At 45.1% G+C, this 17,620-nt stretch overlaps 1 protein-coding gene across 1 annotated transcript in view; it reads right to left on the reverse strand.

The window, feature by feature from the left end:
- The window catches only part of LOC123763907 (zinc finger protein 85-like), a 120,057-nt gene that overhangs the window by 80,011 nt on the left and 22,426 nt on the right, over nucleotides 1-17,620 (reverse strand). The window lies entirely within an intron of this gene.

The following is a 17,620-nucleotide window of genomic DNA, read 5'->3' on the forward strand; positions in this document are numbered from 1 at the left end:
AATGCTCTACAAATCAAGGGGCCCAGAATGTGGAATGACCTTCCCAACCATGTTAAAGACTGTACCTCTCTCAACCAGTTTAAGATAAAAACGAAGCTATACCTAATAAATTCCCTGTAACCTACCTTACCCCTCTATTGTCATTTAGAGCAAGGGGGTCAGGACTGGAGTAAATGAAGGTTGTGTCGTCAGCAAATAGAATTGGTTTGAGGTGTTGGGAGGCATTTGGAAGGTCATTAATATAGATGAGAAAGAGGAGAGGGCCAAGTATGCGGCCCTGAGGAACACCAATGTTGATGGGTAGGGTGGGAGAAATTGTATTATTCACAGAAACATATTGGAGCTTGTCAGTAAGATAAGATTTGAGGTATTGCAGGGAGTGTCCTCTGACTCCATAATGATGTAATTTAAGAAGAAGGTTTTGATGGTTGACATTGTCAAAAGCCTTACGCAGGTCCACAAATAACCCAACAGGAAACTCCTTTTTATCAAGAGCTGCGTGAATTAAGTTAATCATACTAATAAGTGCATCGTTAGTGCTTTTTTTCGGTCTGAAGCCATATTGACAAGAGCTAAGTATATTGTGTTTGGCTAGAAAAGAGTAAAGCTGCTTGTAGATTAGTTTTTCGAATATTTTTGACAAGTTAGGCAGGATTGATATAGGTCTGTAGTTGTTAATATCTGTGAGATCACCACATTTGTGGACAGGGGTTACTCTTGCTTTTTTTAGAATGTCAGGAAAGGTTTGGAGTTCAAGTGACTTGTTGAAGAGCAATGCAATAGCAGGGGCTAGAGATCTGGAGGCTTTTTTGTAAATTAAAGTTGGTATCTCCTCGAGGGCACTAGACTTGGTTTTAAGGGAAAGGATTATTTCATTGACATCAGTGGAACTAGTAGGCTTTAGGTACAGAGACTGGATAGTTACCTGTAAGATAGTCCTTAACATCAGTACAGGAAGATGGAATATCATTTGCAAGGGATGACCCAATGGAAGAGAAGAACCTATTGAACTCAATAGCAGAATCAGAGGCTGAAAGCTGACCAACGTTATTGGAAAGGAGTGTTGGTTTGTTATTTAAAATCTTCTTTGATCCCAATATTTGTGAAATTGTGCTCCAAGTTTTTTTAATGTTGCTCTTTATTTGGGTAAATTTATCTTCATAGTATTTAGTTTTGGCTCGTCTAATTATTTTAGATAGCAATAACGAGTAATTCTTTGAGAATTCTTTGGAGACTGTTCCTAGCCTATACTTCTTCTCAAGGTCGTGTTTTTTGTTAATGGATTTAAGTATTCCCTTTGTAAGTAAGTAATTATCAAAAGAAGGCACCAAACCGGGAAGGCTATGTAGCACCATCAAATACGCAAAATAATCAGAGGGCGCTAAATATCACCAAGGATGCCAATACGAGAACAAAAACGCATAAGGCGAACGATATCAAAAGTATCCGAGTCACCAAGAATTCTATCGAGGGACAGGTGACCGCGAGGGGCGGTCGGAAAGCAAGACACACGCTCGTCCTGGAAGTCAGGACATTCAAGAAGGACATGCACGACCGTAAGAGGGACAATGCAACTAGGACAATAAGGAGCAGGGCGGCGCTCCATCAAGTGACCATGGGTTAAGCGAGTATGGCCAATACGCAACCTCGCCAGAGCTGTTTCCCACCGCCGGTTACGGTGGAAGGACGGCCACGAGGAAACACAACATTTAAGAGTACGTAGCTTGTTACCAGTAACAGACAACCAAGAAGCCTGCCAACGGGTAAGGACTGAGGAATGGATAACCGGGTAAAAGTCGGAATACGGAATGCCTTTACGAGAGATGGGACAAGAGCGGACAGCTTCCTTAGCGGCAGCATCCGCACGCTCATTTAAAGACACGCCAATATGGCTGGGAACCCAACAAAACTCAACCGACTTAAATTTACTGTGAACGAGAAACGGCCAATGCTGGATCTTGACAACCACTGGATGAACCGGATTAAAGGACCCGAGAGCCATGAGGGCACTACGAGAGTCAACAACAACCACAAAGGAAGACTGACAACGAGAAAGCAGGAGACGAAGAGCATAGAGAATAGCATAAAGTTCCGCTGTAAAGATGCTAGTCTCCGGAGGCAAGCGACACATATAAGTGTGATCAGGAAAAACAACAGAGTAGCCAACACCGTCCGCTGACTTAGACCCATCGGTGAAGACAGAAACGGAGTGGGAGTGAGAAGAAAAGTGCTCGAGGAAAAGGTGTTTTAGAACCGTAGGAGGGGTAAAAGCTTTAGTGATACGAGTCAAGGATGTACAAAACGGCGGAAGAGGGACCCTCCACGGGGGCAAAGAAGGAACAACACGAGGAGAAACATCAGAAATACGAACGGAAAGAGAATCCTGTAGGCGAGATAACCGGACAGAAAGAGGGAGGTGGTGAAGAGGAACAGGAACCGCAGGAGGGGTAAAAGTTAAAGCACGACAGAGGCGAGAGGAAGGATGTTGCAAGGACCGCGCAAGATAGCGAAGACAATATCGATCACGGCGGTCCTGGAGAGACAGGAAGCCAGTGTCAACATACAAGCTAAGGACGGGAGTCGAACGAAAGGCACCAGAACTGAGGCGCAACCCAGTATGGTGCAAAGCATCAAGACGGCGAAGAGTAGAAGGAGAAGCAGACGAGTAAGCAGGGCAACCATAATCGAGCTTAGACAGGACGAGAGAGGAATGTAAAGCAAGGAGTGCGCGCCTATCTGCCCCCCAAGAAGTATGGGACAAGACCCGAAGGAGGGTAAGGGCCTTAGAGCACTCAACACGGAGGTAAGAGATATGGGGAGACCAAGACAAACGAGTGTCAAGGAATAACCCCAAAAGCTTCGCGGAATCTTTGTATTCAAGGGGATGACCATAAAGTGACAAAAGAGGGACGAAGAACAACCCGTTTCCGCGTAAAAGTCATGGCACAAGTCTTAGAAGTAGAGAACTTGAAGCCATGACCTGTGGCCCAAGACGACACGGCATCAATTGCAAGTTGAAGCCGGCGTTGAAGGAGAGGCGATTCATCACCCTGACAACAAAGGGTAAGATCATCGACATAGAGAGCGGAGAAGACACCAGAAGGAAGAGAGGAAAGAAGACCATTGAGGGCAACCAGAAAAAGAGTAGTGCTCAGAACACTACCCTGGGGCACACCTTCGTATTGCTGAAAAGAGGGAGACAGAGCGGTACCAAGGCGCACCCGAAAGGAACGACGAGAGAGGAAGCTGCGGAGAAAGAGAGGGAGATGACCACGAAGGCCAAAAGAATGAAGTTGAGATAGGATATGATAACGCCAAGTGGTGTCGTAAGCCTTTTCTAGGTCAAAAAGGACGGCAACAACGGAGGTCTTCGCAGCAAAAGCAGTACGAATATAGACCTCCAAGTTCACCAGGACATCTGTCGTGCTGCGGCACTTGCGGAAACCAAATTGAGAAGGGGAGAGGAGATTATGGTGTTCCAGGAACCACATCAGACGAACGTTAACCATACGTTCAAAGAGTTTGCAGACACAACTTGTGAGAGCAATAGGGCGAAAGTCCTTAGGGGAAGTACCCAGAGACCCCGGTTTGCGAACAGGGAGGACAACGGCATCGAGCCAGTCCTCAGGGACTGACGACGACTCCCAGATCCGATTATACAGACTCAGTAAATACTGAGACGTGCTCAGAGGGAGATGGCGAAGCATCTCATAATGAATACCATCGGAGCCCGCCGCCGTAGAACCGCAGAGGGCCAGGGCAGAACGAAGTTCAGAGAGAGAGAAGGGATCATTATAGGGAAGCTGAAGATGAGTGCAGAAATCTAAAGGACGAGACTCAAGGACAGGTTTACGAAGAAGGAAAGATTGGGGAAGATGAAGACCAGAGCTAACAGAAGAAAAGTGGGAACCCAGTTCGGAAGCGACCTGCAACGGGTCCGCCACAAGAGTATCATGGAGGTGAAGGACCGGTGAAACATCGGGAACGAACTTACCCGCTATCTTGCGGATACGCTTCCAGATCTGGGCCAGAGGGGTTTCGGACGTAATTGTCGAGACATAAGATGCCCAACATTCACGTTTAGCCGTACGGATGGCCCTACGGGCCACCGCACTCGCTTTCCGAAAGAAAAGAAAAGAATCGGTCGTCTGCCTACGGCGGTGCTTCTTCCAGGCTGCACGCTTACAGCGGACAGCCCGAGCACAGTCCGCATTCCACCAGGGAACGCACTTCCGTGGACCCCGAGAGGAAGAGCGAGGAATAGAGCGGAGGGCAGCGTCGAAGACAGTGTCATGAAAAAGGAGGAGAGCGCGAGAGAGGGGCAGAAGGGAGAGGTCAGAGAGAGTAGCACTGAGGGAAAATAGGGTCCAGTCCGCCTTAGCAAACTGCCACCTAGGGAAAGAGAGGGAAGGGCGAAAAGAGAAAAAGGAAACAAGGATGGGGAAATGATCACTTCCATGGAGGTCATCAAGAACCTGCCACGTGAAATCTAAGTAAAGAGAAGAAGAGCAGAGAGAAAGATCAAGACAAGAAAGGGTGCGAGTTCGAGAGTCCAAATGAGTGGGCTCACCAGAATTCAGAAGAGACAGGGAAGAAGAGAGGAGAAACGGCTCAAGGAGGCGACCCCGGGTATTCGTCAGAACGTCACCCCAAAGAGAATGACGACAATTGAAGTCACCCAGCAGGAGCACAGGCTCCGGCAAGGAGTCTAGGAGGTGTTTCAAATCAGGAAGAGAGAGCGGGACACTCGGGGGGAGATAAATGGAACAAACTGTGTACCATTTCCCCACAAAGATACGAGCAGCAGAACAATGGAGAGGAACAAAAAAAAAATTGACCTCATACATAATGAAATGGGTAGCTTCATCATTTCATAAGAAAAAAAATTGAGAAAATATATTTATTCAGGAAAACTTGGCTTATTAGGCAAATCGGGCCTTGCATAGTAGGCTGAGAAGTGCGTTCTGGCTACTAGGTACGACATATATATATATATATATATATATATATATATATATATATATATATATATATATATATATATATATATATATATATATATATATATGTCGTTCCTAATAGCCAGAACGCACTTCTCAGCCAACTATGCAAGGCCCGATTTGCCTAATAAGCCAAGTTTTCCTGAATTAATATATTTTTTCTAATTTTTTCCTTATGAAGTGATAAAGCTACCCATTTCATTATGTATGAGGTCAATTTTTTTTATTGAAGTTAAAATTAACGTAGATATATGACCGAACCTAACCAACCCTACCTAACCTAACCTGTCTCTATCGGTTAGGTTAGGATAGGTAGCAGAAAAAGTTAGGTTAGGTAGTCGAAAAAACATTAATTCATGAAAACTTGGCTTATTAGGCAAATTGGGCCATGCATAGTTGGCTGAGAAGTGCGTTCTGGCTATTAGGTACGACATATATATATATATATATATATCTATATATATATATTGTGACGATAATCTCCTTCAAGAGATTGAGCCTGCTCTTCCCTCCAAAATTACGTCTTCACAATTATATAAAAGACTATGGAAGAAATGTCCAACAACGACAACAACACCAGCACCAGCAAGGCTTGCCAGGGTGAGCAGAAACGTATGCAACCAGCCACCTGTCCGAACTCCAACCACCAAACTACCCGTTGATCGCTACGGCTCCGCTGATTGGTCGCCGGTCTGGCTGCACCTGCACTCGCCCCCAATACTACCTGATGTCTGGGGTCGCCCCAACATCAGTCCTCAGAATGTTCCGTGCTTTCGTAGCCAGCACTCCTCCCAGCTAGACTCTAGAGTGTACTGAGAGAGGTGGTGGCTTTAAGCCAATATTCCAGCACCTCCCACTTAACTGTTGTATTGCACTTCTTGTTATTTTGCCTTAACGTAACTTTTCATTGTGTCATTTAAGTATTCTTATTATTTTGATTGATTGATTTTATTATACATATTTGTTTGTCCATATTTTCATGTTTTGATTTATTTAACGTAATTAAAATTTCATTGTTAAAGTTTTACTTGTGTTTTGTGTGTCTTCTCCTTACCTTACCACAGACGAAGTTCCAGTTTTTCTATTTTTTTTTATAACTATGTGACGAGGCCATACCCCTAGCATTAAACAGCCGAACACCAACGCGTTACCGTCACAGTTATATGGGGGCCTGTCCTAGGAGCTTCACTCAGGTACTGGTGCCAAGTGGTAATTTATGGTAAGCGTATTTAACTCTGTTAACGTAGCTTTACTATTTTTCATTCAATTTCATTTTTTATAAGGTGCGGTGTATTGTGCATTACGAGAGTAACATATAGTGAAGGTGAGACAACTTTGGATTACGTGGTGACTGTAGGCCTCAGTCATACTCTTAATTGGTCATCTCTCCCTCCATGTTATTACTCGTATTTACCATCTATGTCCCTTGAATATTTCTCATTCTGACAGATCATCATATTGGTACCCTGGTACTGTGGTCTGCCCCGGGTCAAGAGTACCCAATCTTCTGCAATCTGACTGTAGGAGGACAAAGAGGGCCATAGTTCCTCTAGCTCGAACTTTAGTTGCTGAATTGGGACCTCAGCAGCAGTTCTCGTCACCAGTTGACACCTCGCACCCCTACACGTCAGTCAGAGATGATGATACATACAACGGTAGGGAATTAGCTTATTTTTTCAGAGCACAAAAGTTCGCTAATTCTGTAAGTATCATATTAAATTCAGTAGGAAAAACTTGCTTTATGTCCTATAGAGACTTGGCAAGGTATGCCTACATCCTTGGACTACCAATTTTACTTTTGAAGCATTTAACTGTTTCATTTGTTTTCGAAACTTTGTTTCATTTGTTAGTAGGATTTTCTTGCCCTTATTCTCTTACATGAGTACCGGGTACAAGATTTCCTGCGCCCTTGATTTAATTTAATCATTTAATATCTTTCACTTAACGTTAATTGTTAAAGATCACACAGGATAGGTACCAGTTGCCACGTTGTCCTGTTTCTGACATTTCATTATTGAACATTCGTGTACCTTTATTTGCTAATTTCACCATGTTTCGTCTCCAAACTTTCCGTGCAAATCCAGCAGGTGAAATAGGGACTTTAAGTCGTGCCAAGAGGACTGAACTACAAACTCTTGCACATGAGTATCAACTAGAAGTTCCCTACCAAGCCAACAAAAATGACCTACACAACCTGTTGCTGGATTACTATTTAGAGCAAGGTAAGATAGACTCTGAAACTCATGAAACTTACTATATTGCAGATAAAACTGATTTGGCAACGCTGAAACTCAAACTAGAGCTGGCCAAGATTGAACGTGAGCAGCAAAGGGAAGCCCGTGAACAGCAAAGGGAAGCAGCTGACATACGAAGGGAAGAGATCGCCCTCAAGGAACGTGAGTTGGCAATGCTCCGTGAACGTGAACGAGTACAGCTTGAAACACTCCAGGAGCGGGAACGCTTACAGCTTGAAACCAAACAACGCGAGTTGGAAATACAACGCGAACATGACAAGCAACAAGCGACTCTGGCTCTTGAGTGTCGTCAACGGGAATACACGTTGGAAACTTCACACCTCGCTCAACGCCAGCAAGCTACTGCCAATCTTCCCGTCAGTTTTAATATATCACATGCAAGTAAGTTAATGCCATCCTTTGTAGAAGCAGAAGTTGATGTGTTCTTTACCACCTTTGAAACCCTTGCTAATCAACTCAGTTGGCCTGTCGACCAATGGGCAACACTTCTCAGAGTCCATCTTACAGGTAGAGCTGCAGTCACACTCAGTACTTTGGCGTCTGAGAATGACTACTACACTCTGAAACAAGCAGTGTTAGACGCCTACCTACTTTCCACCGAAAGTTATAGAAGGAAATTCCGTGACCACCTGAAGGCAAGTACCACTACCTTCCTCGAGTTTGCTAACACGAAACGGAGGTATTTCATGAAATGGCTGGAAGCAGCACATGTCTCTACTTTTACAGAACTCGTCAACCTGATGCTTGTTGAAGAATTCTTGAGACGTGTGCCGCCTCCTGTCCGCCTCTACTTAGCAGATAAAGAAGAAACCGACTACCTGAAGTGTGCTAAGTCGGCTGACACTTACAGCCTCATCCACCGGCTGACACCTGAACCATCCTCCAGTAAGAAGTCGTGGTACAGTTACGAGAAGGTGAGCCCCGATCAAGCTGGTTCACAACTGTACTGCAAGTATTGTAGACTCTATGGACATACCATAGACAAGTGTGGTAAGTCTCAATACAAGGGAACCACTGACCAACAAAGACCCAAACCAACTCCTCCTAAGTCCGGTAAGCCTGTGATGAATGTTGGTGTTGATGTTAATGATCTTTCTCTTTTCAGTAACCACCTGTATACTGGAACTGTCTCTGCCAACGGTTCAAATCCGGAGGGACGTTTCAAATTGAAGATCTTGAGGGACACAGCGGCTCTACAATCGATCATCTTGAAGTCGGCTGTGCCCAACATAGTCTACACCGGGGAAACAGTCTTCATCACGGACCTCACTGCTACCACTCCATACCCTCTCGCCAGAGTCCACCTGGATTGTCCCTACGTGAACGGGGAAGTCCAAGTCGCCGTCAGGGAAAAGCCTTTTCCCATGCCTGGAGTGCAACTTCTCCTAGGCAACGACTTGGCAGAAGACCTGCAACCGACCAACCTGATCGTCATGGACAAACCCCAGGTGTGTAACTCTGTGCCAAGTAACCCTATTCTTGAGTATGTTCCAGCAGAGGTTCAAGAGAGTGAAGTTTCTCCTCCGGTTCTCGTGACCACCCGTGCACAAGCCGCACGTCCACAGCCAGCTGACTCTACTGCTACCGCTGTCCCTCAAGACCCTCAGAAACTACCCCCGCATCTGACCAAGTTGGAGTTCCGTAAGTTGCAGAGGGAAGATCTTACTTTAACACCATTGTTTTTCCAGGCTGAGACTCAACCCGACAGTATTCCTGGGTTCTTCCTAGAGAACGACTTGCTCTACCGCAGATATAGACCCAGTAAACTGAAGGAGGAGGACGATTGGGCCAACACCGAACAACTTGTGATTCCCACCAGCCTGCGGCCCACTATTCTACACCTGGCCCATGGAGCATTCTCCCACTACGGCTTCAACAAGACTTACCATGGGATTCGTCAAGACTACTACTGGCCAGGTATGGTAAACAACGTCAAACAGTACGTAAAACAGTGTCATACATGTCAGATGGCAGGCAAACCGAACGTCTCCATTCCCAGAGCACCACTAATTCCCATACAGGTGCCTGCGGAACCTTTCCACAGACTCATAATAGACTGTGTTGGTCCTTTACCTCGGACCAGTTCAGGTAACGCCTACATCCTAACCATCCTGTGTCCTACCACCAGATTTCCCATAGCAGTTCCAGTGAAGAACATCACGGCTGCTACGGTTATCAAACATCTATTGAAGATCTTCACTCAATACGGATTTCCCAGGGAGATTCAAAGTGACTGTGGCACCAACTTCACCAGTGATCTCTTCAAAAGGACACTGGAGGAGTTCAACATCAAACAGGTATTGTCCAGCCCCTATCATCCTGCTTCACAGGGTTCTCTTGAACGTAGTCATCAGACCATCAAAGCACTCTTGAAAAAGTTTTGTAGTGAAACCTCAAAGGATTGGGATAAGCAGATTGACCTAATAATGTGTATTTTCAGAAGTCTCCCCAATGAGTCCCTAGGAGTATCTCCTTATGAGATGCTCTACGGCCGTAAGTGCCGTACTCCCCTTAAGGCTTTCAAAGACTCTCTCAGAGATGCCACCTTCAGTGAGCATCAGAATGTGCCCCAGTTTCTTCAAAACCTTCAGCACATTCTAGAGAGAGTCCACCGCTTTGCCCATGATAATCTATTGAAAGCCCAGGTGAGAATGAAGACTCATTACGACCAGACCAGCAAAGTAAGAAAATTCAAGCCGGGAGACTTCGTCCTTGCTTATTTCCCTATCCCAGGTTCACCTTTACAAAACAGATTTTCAGGACCCTACTGCGTCAAAGAGTGCAGAAGCAACAACACATATGTGATAGAGACTCCAGATAGGCGGCGGAAGACCCAGCTGTGCCACGTCAACCTCCTGAAGCAATATAATGGTACTCCTCCCACTGTCTTGATTAATTGTTCTACCTTCACAGAACCCTACATCCACAGTGAGACCATCCCGGCTTCTTCTCCCGAAAGCACTGACAAGGAGTCGGCGCTTTCTAATTCCAAAATCCTTAATGATCTTCCCAAATGCTTTCAGGATAATAATCGTGCTCCTATGCCCTCTTCTAATTCCACTCTCACCTCGTCAGATAAGCCCTACATCCTCCATGTCGACGCCAATGGTACCGACGATGGTGGTGTCGTGATGCAGCAACGAGGCGAGAAGAATTCACCTGTCAGCAACTACTGCTACAAGGAACGACGGAACAATTGGCAAGGAGCTACTCTTCCTCATCCTGAAGCTTCAGCACTTCACTCCACACCTGAAAAGTGCTCGGTCCACCATCAATACGGACCACACCACCCTACACCTCCTGCAGCACGCCCACTTCTCATCTCAACGTCTTCTACTATGGGCTTGCTAACTGCAGAAATTCAACCTGGAGACACGCTATACCAAGAGTCTGACAACATCTTAGCCCATGATCTCTCCAGAGTTTATGAAGTAGAAGCAACTCCATCCATTACTCCACCACATAACGACGTACTTCTTCCAGAACCGCAGGCTTCGGGGGAGAGTTGTGACGATAATCTCCTTCAAGAGATTGAGCCTGCTCTTCCCTCCAAAATTACGTCTTCACAATTATATAAAAGACTATGGAAGAAATGTCCAACAACGACAACAACACCAGCACCAGCAAGGCTTGCCAGGGTGAGCAGAAACGTATGCAACCAGCCACCTGTCCGAACTCCAACCACCAAACTACCCGTTGATCGCTACGGCTCCGCTGATTGGTCGCCGGTCTGGCTGCACCTGCACTTGCCCCCAATACTACCTGATGTCTGGGGTCGCCCCAACATCAGTCCTCAGAATGTTCCGTGCTTTCGTAGCCAGCACTCCTCCCAGCTAGACTCTAGAGTGTACTGAGAGAGGTGGTGGCTTTAAGCCAATATTCCAGCACCTCCCACTTAACTGTTGTATTGCACTTCTTGTTATTTTGCCTTAACGTAACTTTTCATTGTGTCATTTAAGTATTCTTATTATTTTGATTGATTGATTTTATTATACATATTTGTTTGTCCATATTTTCATGTTTTGATTTATTTAACGTAATTAAAATTTCATTGTTAAAGTTTTACTTGTGTTTTGTGTGTCTTCTCCTTACCTTACCACAGACGAAGTTCCAGTTTTTCTATTTTTTTTTATAACTATGTGACGAGGCCATACCCCTAGCATTAAACAGCCGAACACCAACGCGTTACCGTCACAATATATATATATATATATATATATATATATATATATATATATATATATATATATATATATATATAATTATATATATTTATATATATATATACACACATACAATGGGGCCTCGACTTACTATGCTAATCCGTTCCCAGAGACGGATCGTAAGTCGAAATATCTTAAGTCGAAGCGATTTTTCCCATAAGAAATAAAGAGAATTGAATTAATCCGTTCCCCACGCTCCAAAATATTAACATACAAATACATTTTATACTGAATACAATGTTTTTTTTCTAACTACAATACAGTACCAAAGTGTCTTTTACCTTTATGGAGGGCTATTTATGGCATATGGTGATGAGGGGGGAGGAAGAGAGTTGTTCCTGTTTGGAAGGGAAGTCCCCTTCCATTATCACATCAGGCAGTGATGTTTTCTCTGGGGTACACAATCTCCTACGTTTTACCTGAATACCACTAGGACCTTGTTGTGGTTCAGTGCTTGTTTGTCTCACTACTAATTTGTGGAGACATTTGTTTTTTCCTTTATTTTTAACATTTGTCTAATGGTGCATCACAGTGTCATTGAATGGGTTAAGGCAACGACCTACTGCAGCTTGATTTGGGTGAATCGTTTCAGCAAAGGTTTGCAATTTTTTTTTTTTTTTTTTTTTTTTTTTTTTTTTTTAAGATATATACAAGAGTTGTTACATTCTTGTACAGCCACTAGCATGCGTAGCGTTTCAGGCAGGTCCCTGGAATACGATCCCCTACCACGAAGAATCGTTTAAAATTCTTCCCATGCTGCACACATTTTCTTAATTGTTGAGGATGAGACATTCTGTACTCTTGTTTCTGCTCTATGGTCATCCTTACATGGGTTGTCATATGTTGAGCCTTACCACTGACTTTCCTGGGACTCCTGGCGTGATATATAATAATTACTTTAATGTTCAAAATGCAAAAAAATCACCACAAAAGCGAAATTTCTTATAGGCGCGATTGTCACTAAGCGGGGAGCTGTAGTAAACTGAGGCAGGTTGGCCCGTGACTGGGAACCACGCACTCGGTTGACCCGAACATGTATTAACGCAAGTCGAATATCGGAAGTCAACGATACCACCGGATGTCGAGTCGCATTTTTCGATGAAATTTACATTGTAACTCGAAATTATCATAAGTAGGGGGCAGTCGTATGTCGAGGTGCCACTGTATATATATACATACACAGTGGCACCTCGACATACGATTGCCCCTACTTACGATAATTTCGAGTTACGATGTAAATTTCATCGAAAAATGTGACTCGACATCCGATGGTGTCGTCGACTTCCGATATTTGTTGGTACACGTTCGGGTCAACCGAGTGTGTGGTTCCCGGTCACGCGGCCGACCTGCCTCAGTTTACTGCAGCTGCCCGTTTAGTGACGATCGCACCTACAAGAAGTTCTACCTTTGTGGTGATTTTTTGCATTTTGAAAATTAAAGTAATTATTATATAACACGCCAGGAGTCCCAGGAAAGTCAGTGGTAAGGCTCAACATATGAAAACCCATGTAAGGATGACCATAGAGTACAGAATGTCTCATGCTCAACAATTAAGAAAATGTGTGCAGCATGGGAAGAATTGCAAACCTTTGCTGAAACGATTCACCCAAATCAAGCTGCAGTAGGTCGTTGCCTTAACGTATTCAATGACACTGTGATGCATCATTACAGACAAATGTTAAAATGAAGGGAAAAACAAATCTCTCTTGACAAATTTGTAGAGACAAACAAGCACTGAACCACAACCAGGTAATAGTGGTATTCAGGCAAAATGTAGGTGTGTGTACCCCAGAGAAAACATCACTGCCTGATGTGATAATGGAAGGGGGACTCCCCTTCCAAACAGTAACAACTCTCCTCCTCCCCCCTCATCACCATCTTCCATATGCCATCAAGAGCCCTCCATAAAGGTAAGAGAAACTTTGGTACTGTATTGTAGTTAGAAGAAAACATTGTATTCAGTATAAAATGTATTTGTATGTTAATATTTTGGAGGGTGGGGAACGGATTAATTCAATTCCCTTTATTTCTTATGGGAAAAATCGCTTCGACTTACGATATTTCGACTTACAATCCGTCTCTGGGAACGGATTAGCATTGTAAGCCGAGGCCCCATTGTATATATGTGTATGTGTATGTATATGTATGTATGTATATGTATGTATATGTGTGTGTGTGTGTGTGTACTCACCTAGTTGTGTCTGCAGGATCGAGCATTGACTCTTGGATCCCGCCTTTCGAGCATCGGTTGTTTACAGCAATGACTCCTGTCCCATTTCCCTATCATACCTGGTTTTAAAATTATGAATAGTATTTGCTTCCACAACCTGTTCCTGAAGTGCATTCCATTTTCCCACTACTCTCACGCTAAAAGAAAACTTCCTAACATCTCTGTGACTCATCTGACTTTTGAGCTTCCATCCATGTCCCCCTCATTCTGTTACTATTCCGTGTGAACATTTCATCTATGTCCACTCTGTCAATCCCTCTGAGTATCTTATATGTTCCTATCATGTCCCCCCTCTCCCTTCTTTCTAGTGTCGTAAGGCACAGTTCCCTCAGGCGCTCCTCATACCCCATCCCTCGTAGCTCTGGGACGAGTCTCGTTGCAAACCTCTGAACCTTTTCCAGTTTCATTATATGCTTCTTCAGATGGGGACTCCATAATGAGGCGGCATACTCTAAGACTGGCCTCATGTAGGCAGTGTAAAGCGCCCTAAATGCCTCCTTACTTAGGTTTCTGAATGATGTTCTAACTTTTGCCAGTGAGTACGCTGCTGTCGTTATCCTATTTATATGTGCCTCAGGGGATAGATTAGGTGTTACGTCCACCTCCAGGTCTCTTTCACGCGTCATCACAGGTAGGCTGTTCCCCTTCATTGTGTACTGTCCCTTTGGTCTCCTATCTCCTAGTCCCATTTCCATAACTTTACATATCTCATGTTGAATTCCATTAGCCATTTCTCTGACCATCTCTGCAACCTGTTCAGGTCCTCTTGGAGGATCCTGCAATCCTCATCTGTCACAACTCTTCTCATCAACTTTGCGTCATCCGCAAACATCGACATGTAGGACTCTACGCCTGTAAACATGTTGTTAACATATACAAGAAATAGAATTGGTTCCAGCACCGATCCTTGTGGTACTCCACTTGTTACTGTTCGCCAGTCCGACTTCTCGCCCCTTACCATAACTCTTTGGCTCCTTCCTGTTAGGTAGTTCCTTATCCATGCTAGGACCTTTCCCCCCACCCTCGCCTGCCTCTCGAGCTTGAACAGCAGTCTCATGTGCAGTACTGTATCAAAGGCTTTTTGGCAGTCCAGAAATATGCAGTCTGCCCAACCATCTCTGTCCGGCCTTATCCTCGTTATTTTATCATAGAATTCCAGAAGGTTTGTTAGGCACAATTTCCCTGTCCAGAACCCATGTTGATGTTTGTTCACAAACCCAATGTTCTCCAGGTGTGCAACCAGTTGTAGCCTAATTATTCTTTCCAGTATTTTACAGGGGATGCTTGTCAGTGATACAGGTCTATAGTTAAGTGCCTCCTCCCTATCACCTTTCTTGAAGATCGGCATGACATTTGCCTTCTTCCAGCAACTGGGCAATTTTCCTGACATAAGTGACTCATTAAAGATCATTGCCAGAGGCACGCTGAGGGCCTGTGCTGCTTCTTTTAGTATCCACGGTGATACTTTGTCTAGTCCAACTGCTTTAGTTGCATCTAGAGTTGTCAACTGTTTCATTACCTCCTCTGCTGTCACCTCTGTATCTGATAGTCTTTCATCTAGGGTAACCCCTTCCAACAATGGGAGCTGCTCAGGCTCGGTAGTGAACACTCTATGGAAACTGGCATTCAGTGCCTCGCAGATTTCCTTGTCACTTTCAGTATATGCCCCCTCTGTCTTCCTTAGTCTTGTCACTTGGTCGTTCACCGACATTTTTCTTCTTATATGACTGTGTAGTAACTTAGGTTGTTTTTTCGCTTTGATTGCAATATCGTTCTCATAGTCCCTTTCCGATGTTCGTCTTATGTTAATGTAATCGTTCCTAGCTCTGTTGTATCTGATCCTGTTGTCTTCTGTACTTCCTCCACTCCCGCCTGCTGGCCATTTTTGCTTCCTGACACTGTCTATTAAACCATGGGTTATTATATTCCTTCTTATTTTTTCTCTTTACTGTTGGTATAAATCTCTCTTCGGCCTCCTGGCATTTCTGTATGACTAGGTTCATCATATCTTGGACTGTTTTTCCTCTAATTTCTTCCTCCCACTGCACTTCACGCAGATAGTATCTTAATTATCCTCTTATAGTCCCCTTTCCTGTAGTCAACTCTCCTTTCCCAGATCTCTTGTCCCATGGTCATAAGTTTGAATTCCATCATGTAGTCAAAGACTAGGACACAATGGTCACTGGCCCCTAGAGGTATTTCATGCTCTAAATTCCCAATATCTTCTACGTTCTGGGTGAAAATCAGGTCTAATAGGCTCGGTGCATCTCCTCCTCTATCCCTTGTGTCTTCCTTCACATGTTGTGTTAGGAAATTCCTGTCTATAACATCTACTAATTTTGCTTCCCACGTTTCATCCCCTCCATGGGGATTCCTTGATTCCCAATTTATCTCTCCATGATTTAGGTCCCCCATGATCAGCAGCTTCGCTCTCATTCTGTGGGCTAGTGTTGCTGCCTTCTGCAGTTCATCTATACATGCCTTGTTGTTGTCATCATACTCCTGCCTGGGTCTTCTACTGTTTGGTGGGGGATTGTAGATTACCAAGATCACAATCTTCCTCCCATCTACTGTCAAGAGTTCCATGTATGAAGCTTGTGCACTCATTGGTAACTCGATTTCCCAGGTCTTCAAACTTCCATTTCCTCTTTATTAGGAGTGCTACTCCCCCTCCCTGTCTCTGTGTCCTCTCTTTTCGTATCACCTGGTACCCTTCAGGAAAGATTGCATCTGAGATCATGTCATTAATTTTAGTTTCCACAATTGCAACTATGTCAGGATCTGCTTCACTCACTCTTTCTTTTATCTCTTCTGCTTTATTAGATACCCATCAGCATTGGTGTACCAAACCTTGAGATTCTTCATGGAACTCTTGTACCAGAGTTCTCCCTTTCTCTGGGGGTCTGGGAGGATCTGGGGGGGTGTCTGGGGGGGCGACTGGGGGCAGGGGGGATCTGGGGGGTGTCTGGGGGATGACTGGGGGCGGGGAGGATCCGGGGGATGTCCGGGGGGGGATCCTGGGGGTGTCTGGGGGGGGGGGGTCCGGGGGGTGTATGGGGGGTGAAAGAGGTCAGGAGGGGTGCTTGGGGGGCTACTGGGGGCTGGGCTTCTAGGAAGGTAGGTAGGAGGGTCTGGGGTAGGGCCTGGGTAGGTAGGTCTGGAGTAGGAAGGGCATACTGGGTCTGAAGATTAGGGAGGGCATAGAGGGGTTGGGAGATAGCGTAAGGTTGGGAGTCAGATAGAGGTCGAGAGGTTGGGAGGGGGAAGGATAGAGGGGGTGGGGGGAACCTCCCACCCCCCTCGCAAGGGTGGGGGGTCACATGGAAGGAGAGGGGATGAGGAGGGGTGAGGGCTGGGTAGGTTTTGGGTGTTGAGGGGATGAGGGCTGGGTGGTTTCTTGGGGTTGAGGGGATGAGGGCTGGGTGGGTTTTGGGGGTTGAGGGGATGAGGGCTGGACGGGTTTTGGGGGTTGAGGTGATGAGGGGGTCCTTGGAATGTGGGATGAATTTGACTGCAGTGGGGTCAGAGGGGTCAAGGGAGGTGTTGGGGAGATAAGCAGGGGCGGCTGATTTGGGGAAGGAGTGACCTGAGAAGGTGTGAGCTGGTTAGCATGGGGTGGATTAGCATTGGGGTGTGTAGCTACACTCAAATGGGAAGAGTTGTATTGTTGTTTGCTTGCTCTGTGGGCTATCTGCTCCTCCTTCGTCATGAATTTGTCAATATATACATTGTAGTAATTTTCACTACCTCTGAGTAAGTGTTTATGATGCAGTATGTAATCCACTGCCTCTTCGTTAGTGAACTGTACCAGGACAGGTCGTTTCCTGTTACAGTTGTATCGCCCAATGCGTCGTTGGACTTGCACCTCATTCCCTGCCATCTGGGCTCTCATGTCTCTCAAGATCCCCTGTA

This window comes from Procambarus clarkii, chromosome 5 (genome assembly GCF_040958095.1).
Source record: "Procambarus clarkii isolate CNS0578487 chromosome 5, FALCON_Pclarkii_2.0, whole genome shotgun sequence".
NCBI classification, from domain to species: Eukaryota; Metazoa; Arthropoda; class Malacostraca; order Decapoda; family Cambaridae; genus Procambarus; species Procambarus clarkii.